Genomic DNA, 9,909 nt, shown 5'->3' on the forward strand with positions numbered 1-9,909 from the left:
AAGCAAGGGGGCAGCAACTCAGAATCAGTTTGAACCAATATGACCCCCACACACCATTATAAGGGCGGATGTTTCGCGGTATTGGTTTATGCTCTCCTGTCTGCCTGATGCTAGGTAATTGGCGACTGACTGGAGATGGGCAATGCTTTTGCGTGGTTCCGTTGCTTCTTAAGCTGGTCTATGCCCTGATGGTCAACTGAAACTTGCTCTGTTGCAACACTTCTGCATGATCGACTTCTGAACCAACCGAATCAACTGCTTCATCGACATAATCTACGTAACATCTGCTTCCCCGGGGCGGCTTCATCGAAAGAAACAGCTGCTAGTGTAGGTGGGTAACACAGCTGGACCATCCATCCGAGGAGTAATGCTTTTTCTCCATCCAACCGTTGTTTATTCATTAGCATGCTTTCGAATCGGAAGGAAGGTCGCATGGGAAGAGAAGATATAGATGCCCGGACTACCCTTCCTAACCGGGGGTGAGACTGTGATACCACCCTAAGATAATGCTAACCGGGGGTGGGGCGGGAAGGAAAGGAGTTCAACCCTGACCGTCTATCAAGTAGCAGGGAGTTCTAGCCAGTTTGGCCCGGATTCCATAGGAGACGTATTCGCAATTGTAACGGGCCTGGGCTCTGCCGGAGACGTATTCGGCATTGTTTCACCCCATATCCCATTCACCATTGGGCTATTTAAGAAATCATTCTATATCACATTCACCATTATAGGCCCTTCCTCCTATCCCTGAGATCCCACACCATTGTATACGTGATACCCCGTCTATAGCTATAGTAGGGGAGACCAGTGCTCCGTTGTCTCGCGTCCAGCCCCTATATCTATAGTTGGGGGATTGTATCACGTATATAAGGCGAACTACCTGATCTATTATCCGCTCGAGGTAGCGGTCTCGGCCCCGGGTAAATCGCAGCATGGACATGTGGGAATTGCAGCTTCCGCCCCTATAACAGAGTAACATTGGTTCCGATAGGCACACCCTTCTTTACTGACCCTATTTACCTGTAGATAGGAAGAGCTTATTGACGTAATGACCCAGCTGGTGCTTAGCTTATACAGTGCCGTCAGAGCGGTGCCTTCTTTCTATCCTCCGCGTTATAAGGTTGCCGGGGGGCGGGGCGAGCGAGCCTCCAATCGCCTAAAGAAACCGAGAGGCGGGGGAATCTCTGACCCGAGCAACTGAAATCGTTTGAAACGGATTCACCGCTTGCCCCAGGAATCCCTGTGCTGACCCCTACTCTCGATTATCGGGTAAGTAATCTTTTATTAGGGTCATCATAAGTCCCCCTCTCCCAGAGCGAAGCGGGATTACTTAGATATACTCGGCAACTAATATTGTTGATGTGTCTAAATGCTTGGTAGTTGTATCAAACTATAATGGACGATGGACTCATTTATCTAGAACCACATAATATTAAATATATTTTAAATATTACAACTTGACACTTTAGGTAAGATCCACTTTGGATATGAAGGTAAAGTCTTAATATGACAACATGATTTCTATCAAGATCTTAAATATGAGAACCATGATAGAAGAATTATCATGGGAATGAAAGAAGGATATTATAGTTGTAAGTAATTGTAATATGATTGCATAGTTTATGGAAAGCAACTACCTTTTAGGTTGGTAGTGTTGTTGAGATTGAATAAAGAGATAAACCCTATCTAATCATACTATGCAACATATCTTTATATCTTGGTACTGATCATCAAAGTCATAATCAGTATGAATGCCACATATGAATAAATTATACAATCTACATTCTAGACTTTTATAAGAACATGGTGATGCACCATATGGTATTTAAGAAATTAATAGTATTGGTAATATTATTATTATTGTGTTTGTAGGTTTGTAAGTTGGTCGAATGGATATAGTGTTGCCAAATTTCTTAATTAGTATTCGACATTGCTTATACTTAAAACAAATTTACAACTGCTAGCATACATCCTTCAAAGATACCTACAATAGATTATTGGACGCTTATGTTGAACTAAGAATAATCTTAGGGCAAGGTCAAGTTGAGAAATGGATGACCTTTTTGGAATTTCTTCTATATAGGTCTACTATATTTTGAGTTTAGTTATGATTTCTTAACTACTACAAGTGTTACTAATTGTGATGAAATGTTGGTAATGGGAACCCATGTGTATGTGTCATTGAGATACCTTGTAAGGATAACTACATGTGACTTTGATCGATTTGAATCATGTACATAAGTGGTCGTTAGATGAAAGATGCCCTTGTAACCTAAAGTATATAGGGGAGGATCTTCGAGGAAAAACTCCCAAGTCTTGTATTTTTTCTTGACTTATTTGACCTTTCCTATTTATTAGGCTTTAGATGAGATCATAATAGGTATAGATTGTTATGAAAGAGTTAAGGAAACCTGATAAATTTTATTTAATACATAATGTTCTTTTGAATAAAAATATAAAGGAAGTTAATGCGTTGTCTACCTTATAGTTGGTTTCTATTTAAGGGTACATGTCCAGTTGAGGTCATCTTATGTCGGTTCTATGTAATTGTTATGTGTTTGGAAAATTTAATCTTTGTCCTATAGTCACCTAATTTTCTTGATTATGATATACTTATCCATTTGACTAGTACTGTGAATCTTGTAATGTATGACCCTCAAAAGTTTGAGCCACCAAGGTATTTATGTAGTGACAGGTAGTCATTGGGTCGCGCAAATGATGAATGTATGAGATACTACAAGGGATTAGTCAACATTCACCTAGTTCATGGAGGTGAATTTTATAATGGCTACCATGGATATAATACAATAATAGTTAGTAGGTTGTCATTAGATCATGTCAATGGAAGATGCATAGAGATACTATTGTATCTTTTGGATAGGCTAGCATTTACTTGATTCATAGAGGTAAATGATTGCTAGAGGTTATTAAGGATTTGATATAGTAATAGTTGCAAGGTAGTCACCTTCACATGCATGTGACACTAACTAGAACTAATTGTTGTATCAAGAAGGGTTCACTGGTAGTTACTTATAGCATGAGGGTGACCATGCCAAATTTAAACTAGGATTGTGAAGACGATAGTTGACAATATCACTAAGATCACCAAGTGGTATATGTTAGAAGCAACTTCTTCCTAGGTGTAAAAACTTGTTGCCAATGGCTTTTAGGCGATTAAGTTGGAATCCACCAAGGTGGGTTGGTTCACTACTTTTAAAAATCTTTGGGATTGAGGTTAGACTTGCACTATACTATGGGATGCACCAAATCGTCTTTCTGGTTGTTTTATGGTATACTTTGTACCCTATTGGCTTGAGGATGGACCAGGGTCTAGAATGGGATATATCAAATCCTCTTTTCAATTATCAACTAGTGCAAAAGACCAGGGAAAGGAATGAAACCCACAATGTAGTGTGAAATGCACTAACAATCCTTTCCTATCTGGGATGCATTTTGTATGGGGTGTTAGTTAGCCATTTTTTATGAGTCAATCATTATTATCTTTGTGATGCTCGCAGGAGCCAATCGTTATTATCTTTGTGGTGCTTTTATATGAGTTAGTCACTATTAACTTTGTGATGCTTGTATGAGCCATAAACTCTGTATTTTTTATGCACATTGGATCTACTCACCGTGTATGTGATGAATATTGGAGCTAGTTAGATTGTGTACATGGGATATGTATGAGATAATCTTGTGTATATGTGACAAATTCTCAAGACAATCAGTCTGTGTCTGATCTATGATATGACCCATGAGCATATGTGTATATTTGTACACTAATGATTAGTAATGATGGATATGGAACCAACATTTGATGGCAATGATTATCCTTCTATTGTAATGGGACTAAGGTAATAGATTCACTTACTTAATAGTCAACATTTAAAGCAAGATAAGTGATCACATACAAGAGTAGAGAATGAACTCCCTCTAACATTTGAGTGCAAACTATGTAGTATATGATTTCCCATGAGAGGATACATATGCAAGGTCATCACGAGTGAACCCTCCATACTTAGGTTTAGAACTAGAGATTACCCCAACATCTTGGAAATTACCATTTTTTAGTGTAAACAAAAGTGAAGGTGACAATCAACACGCATAAGTTAGAAAAATGTTGCTTGCTCAATTAAGTTGGTAATTGGTGTGAAGTAAAAAAAGGTTATAGTGGCCAAGAGGCGTATTTTATAGAAAATGGGCATTTTTTGTGGTCACGTCATCATAAGACAATGGTAAAATTAGCCATCTTGACATAGTTCCTTGGGCGAATAAAGGAGATTTGTGATGATAAATAAAGTTCATTAAATAATCCAAGTAGGAATCCATACAAGACAACATGGACCACCATGACCAAAGTTGGATAAGACCACAACAATACATACATATGATCAAATCCCTACCATAAGTTCTCTAATTGGTACATGACATGGGGCTACAAGGACATAGAGGCACCTTAAATGAAAAATATCAAAAATAATGCCAACAAGTGACTTGAATTCTATCAAAGAATTCAATAAGGTTTCATTTTTTATATATAATAGGCTCCTAAAGGTATTTTTCAATGCCACTAAGTTTCAAAAAGTAGGTGTAAGTGCATTTGTAAATTCCTAGGACCAAAAGATGTTTATGGACCACATTATTAATTTATGGAAAGTGGGACACACTCTATGTGCAACCCTTTCCAAAAGTAGAGCAAGGTCATTGAGAATTTTCTTAGAAACTAAAGTAGTATTGTTCCAATGACAACTTTAATAATGATGTTGAGTATACAATATAGTAGAATATAAATCGCCAACTACATCCAATTGACAAATTAGAACTAAGGGCTTCTAACCATCTCATTTTCTTTTATTATTTTATAAATTTCATCTCCATTATTTCTTTATATTTTGATAACACCAACTTTTTGAACCCCTTACTACTTTACCTTAAGATTTGACCACCTTTCAATTTTATGAGTTTTCAATCTAATCTATATTTAAATGTTTATTAATTTATCTAGTATCCTTCATTTATTTATACCTAATAAATCCTTACTTTTAAACATTTATTTCTAAATCTTGATCATAAATATTTTTATTTGAAACAAACTCGCTACTCATACCTGTATAATTTATAATATTTTTGTTAAACATCTCTTTATTAGTTCCCGCCAAGGATACTATTGCATCCATGATGTTTTTAAATAGCTTAAATAGTAATTAGTCATTGCCTTTTTAACCAATCAATTTTTAGAATTTTTCAAACAAAAATAAATTTTCTTTTTTAACAAAAGTTAAAAATTAATTAAAAAAATGATTTATTGATCATGTGATTGACCCAAATATTTTGAGTAAGCCTTGCACCTTCACGTCATTCAAAAAAAAAAGTACATTTCATTTTAAAACTTACATTAATTAGACAATAAATATTCCCGTGAAAAATATGGATGTAAGATTCGCCAGCGCATCAATTAAGTTCAAGCGCTGGATGGAATGTGTTTTACCTCCCACACTCGCCGCCATTCACGCAAGGGCATTAAAACATAAAAACTCCATTTTAAATATAATACATATAAAATAGCCGCTTTTATGTTCCGTATTTTTTAGGGATTTGTACTTATTGGGTTAAAACTCTCCCAACTACTAAACTCTGAGTCAATTCACCTCCTCTTAGCAAAGATGGAATACAATTTTGAAAAGTAAAACCAAAGCTTTAAAGGTGATTCGAAACATTTTCTTTAGTACTTTTATTATTTTCTTATTATTATAATATATATATATATATATATCTTAAATTAAATAATATTAAAATAATTTTTTATTATTTTTGATGTTACAATAAAAAAGTTAAATTATATGTTATATCATGTAATCAGTTTTGTGTGTCTTTATTTAAATAATAAAATATAATTTGAGATAACTAAATTTATAAATAATAGAATAGAAAATAAATTAAAAAAATTTAACATTCACAAAAGTAAAAAGAGATTATAAGATAGTAGATTAATATGCTTAATCAAATATGAATTCTCAAAAGATGATAATATAATGTGAATCACATTTTTGAATTAATTAAAAGTCAAAATATAAAATAAAATAAAATTTTGCCAACACAGGTCGTTCATGGGCAGGATAAGGTTAATCTTAGTGCTGAGAGGGACTCAGACAATGTCTGGACTAAACCGGAGCAAGGGTGGATCAAAATTAATTTTGATGGAGCGTCGAGAGGTAATCTGGGCATTTCAGGTGCAAGGTGTGTTGCTTGTAACGAAGATGGTCATATTTTGTTTAAAGGAGCCTCGCGTCTGCAAGATGGAATGTAAACAATGAAGCGGAAGCGCAAGCAGCCTTGCTTGCAGTCGAACTGGCGAGTAATTTGAAGGCTCCGAAGGTCCATTTGGAAGGTCGTTCGCAAGTAATTATGGAGGGAATTGTTAAAGGATCTTCTCCGTGTTGGCGTATCAACAAGTTTGTATCCATCATTTGTTCAAAATTAAGATCCTTTCAAGACTTTTGAATTTCATACATCAGGCAGGCTGGTAATCAGGTGGTGGATTACCTATCAAATGTGGCTTGTGAGCTGGATCATTTTGTAACTAAGTGGTGGGGGGCCACTGATGAAGAGACACACTAGGACGCCTAGTTGGCTATTTGGGCTGAATTTTTTAGTGACAAGGTGATGTACCATTATTGTATCATGTTTGATTTTTTTATTTATGAAACAGTGGCTGCATTAAGGGAAATGTGTGAAAGTGGTTGGTTTGCAATGCTTCCATTCTTGGAGTTGTACAAGCCTCTAATGCAGGATTTTATTAATGCATTGGAAAATATGTGCTATCATTTCGGACTGAAAGGCGACAGCCTACGAGTTTTTCTAGTGTTGCCTTTATTGTTTTCTTTCTAGTTGGTGCAGTGTTTTGAATTTTCTTTCCCCTATTTTCTGGAGGTTGGCACAGTATTTTGGTTTGAGGTGGTGAAGAGTGTGGCGGTTTGGCAAGGATGGAGGCCAACTTCACGCTCAAGACCAAGAAGCAGCTTTGTCTATTTCTTGGGCCTTTTACGGCAAGGAGGTTGAATGGGATGTTTTTGTACAAAGATGAAATGCTGGTGAAGTGCATCCAGAGATTAATGGGGGAGGACATTGGTTTTGTGGAGCATCGCTACAGAATGAATATGGATGCATACTCCCTAATTGTTGCATGGGGGTCAGAATTGGAGCAGTTTTTGGAACCAATAAAAAAGGTGGCGGAAGCAATTATTCCAAAGGATTATAGCTTAAACCTGGAATCCATCTTTGAATGGGTGGTCCCTGGTAGGGGCTTCGACTTGTGTGAAGGCATTGTGAATTTTCACCGCTTGTCAAGACAGAAATACATTCCTTTCCTGAGGGGATGGAATAGCAGATGGTATTCTCATTTCAAGGTAGAGGCACAAATTAGGTGGGAGGCCTTGAAGGTTTTTGTGAACTTGATGGAGGTTGAAGAGTTACAGCAGGCCATTGAGTAGGCCATAGCCCTTGACGATGTGGGTATGAGTGTGGATGGACGAGACCGAGCGAGAAAATGGAGGCAGTTGGACACCCAAGCTCATCTTCTGGTTAGCTTTGTTCATGGAGTTTTTATTGGTTTTGTGGTTTGGGATTATTTCCTATTTTTTGTTTCTAATGCAGTTTCGTATACTATTTTATTGTTTAAATTCTTCGTTGTTGATACTGTTATTAGCCATTTTGGAATGCTCAGACAGTTTATCTTTTGTTTTAAGATACAGTGATGGGTACTGGTAAGGGTACAAGGTGGTTTTTGAAGACAGTTTGTAAGGGTGGTTTTCGGGAGGGTGATTTGGGACTGTTAGACTTTTTTGGCAGTTATTGTATGCTTTATATTATAAATTAATAAATTCTCAAATATTACCGATCAAAAAAAAATTGCCAACGCAAAGAAAACCCTACCATTTATCTCTATTGAGACTTATAAATTCTTATTTTGAATAAAAGGGTAAAAACTTTATTGAAAACTGGAATCAAGAATTACAAAGAGACCCAGAGCCCCAAGGCCCTAGGAAAGAACCACCAAACCAGCCCCAAATTATCCAACTTCATAACCATCCATGTCCTCAGTAAATATCTTCTGCAAGTCCTGACAGTAATCCTCGGAGAGATGCTCCCAGCCTTCAACTTTCCAATCCCTACCATGTTCTGAGGCCCACTTGGCCAAACAATCAGCTGCTCTATTCCATTCACGAGGGATGTGGACAAAAGACACTTGCTCCATTAAAGAGCTGATTTGGAGAATCTGTTGAACAATCCCTGCCAATTGCCACTGAATCGCACTCACCCTCTGCTCAGTGAATAAGTTAACAACAATTTGTGAGTCTGATTCACAAATCACCTTCCTTCATCCCAACTCCCAAGCATTCTCAAGGGCATAGAGAATCGCAAATCCCTCTATAAATTTGTTAGAATGCCACCCTTTATGCAACGAAAAGAGGAAAACAACCTCCCCCCTGCTATTCCTGCCAACACCACCAACACCAGCAGGGCCTGGGTTACACCTAGATGAGTCATTAGTGTTAATCTTTATAAACTCATCCTGAGGGGGTATCCACCTTCCCACCCTTTGTGCCTTCTTCATGGCTTGTCTACCTCTCCTGACATAAGCTGAGGCCAGAGACAACTCCTGCAGAACAAGCCTATTCACAATATCAGCCTCATCTCTACCCAAAGGAAAATTCACCTCACATTTCGGTTCTACAGTCTCCCAGATCATTGCAATGATCCTATTCCAAACCTGCTAAACAAACAATCTGACCTCACAGAAGATCCTCCTGTTCCTCTCGAGCCAGATCTGTCACAGAATGAAGATGGGCCCAATATACCAGATAGTCTGAAGGAAGGAGGATAGGATAGGAGGTCTACCCAAACTACTCCAGAACTCCACCAGAGAATCTATGTGGATACAAGGATGCTTCCATACCCCCCACCAATAATGCCAAAAAAGCAGAGAGAAGGGGTATTTGAAGAACAGGTGTGAGGCATCTTCCTCCCCATTACCACACAAAACACAGATAGAGGGCCCCAGAAATCCCCGCTTGCAGATATTGTCCCAGGTAAGATATCTATTCAAAGCCAAAGTCCAAGCAAAGCAATTACACTTCGGCCAAGACACATTACTCCACACCTGCTTCCACCAGTTCACCTCTCTTCCCTCAAATCTTTGGTACAATAATTCTTGGTATCCACTAGCCACCGTGAATACTCACTTAGGATTTGGAGACCAAGCCAGCCCATCCCTACCCTTGAGGGAGCTACAGTGTCTACTCGCCAAAATGCCCTGCAACTCCGCACACTCTTCCTCCGTCCCAACAACCGACCACTCATTAGGAGTCTTCCACCTCTCCAAATCCAACCGTCCACACCTATAAACAGCCTTGAAGTCACTCACCCTTGACCATCTAGCCTCCAAAAACCTTTGGCACAGGTTCCCAAGGTTAGGGAACTGATCAAGAATGGGAGGATATCCATCCCAAGAGTCATTCTAGAAAAGGACCTCTTCCCCCCTCCTGCAAATCCAAAAGAGTCCTGCCTTAATGAGAGAAGCCCCCCTCTTGAGAGTATACCAGATTGAAGAGCCCTTTCCCTCAAGCGGATATCTAGGGATTTCCCCCATCGGGACCCTCTGCATATATTTGTTGGCCAAAATCCTAGCCTAGCTTCGATCCTGCTCCACACACCACCTCCAATACAATTTAGCCACCAGCGCCTCCCCAAAAAGAACAAACTATCTTAAACCAAGCTCCCCCGACTGCTTCGGGCTACATACCAAGTCCTAATTGACAAGGCTCCATTTTGAAGAGGAGAGATCGCCTGCCCATAAGAATTGCCTAGCTAGAGAATCCAAACCCTTCAATAACCACTTAGGAGCCACCCGAA

Source organism: Cryptomeria japonica, chromosome 3 (genome assembly GCF_030272615.1).
Source record: "Cryptomeria japonica chromosome 3, Sugi_1.0, whole genome shotgun sequence".
Lineage (NCBI taxonomy): Eukaryota > Viridiplantae > Streptophyta > Pinopsida > Cupressales > Cupressaceae > Cryptomeria > Cryptomeria japonica.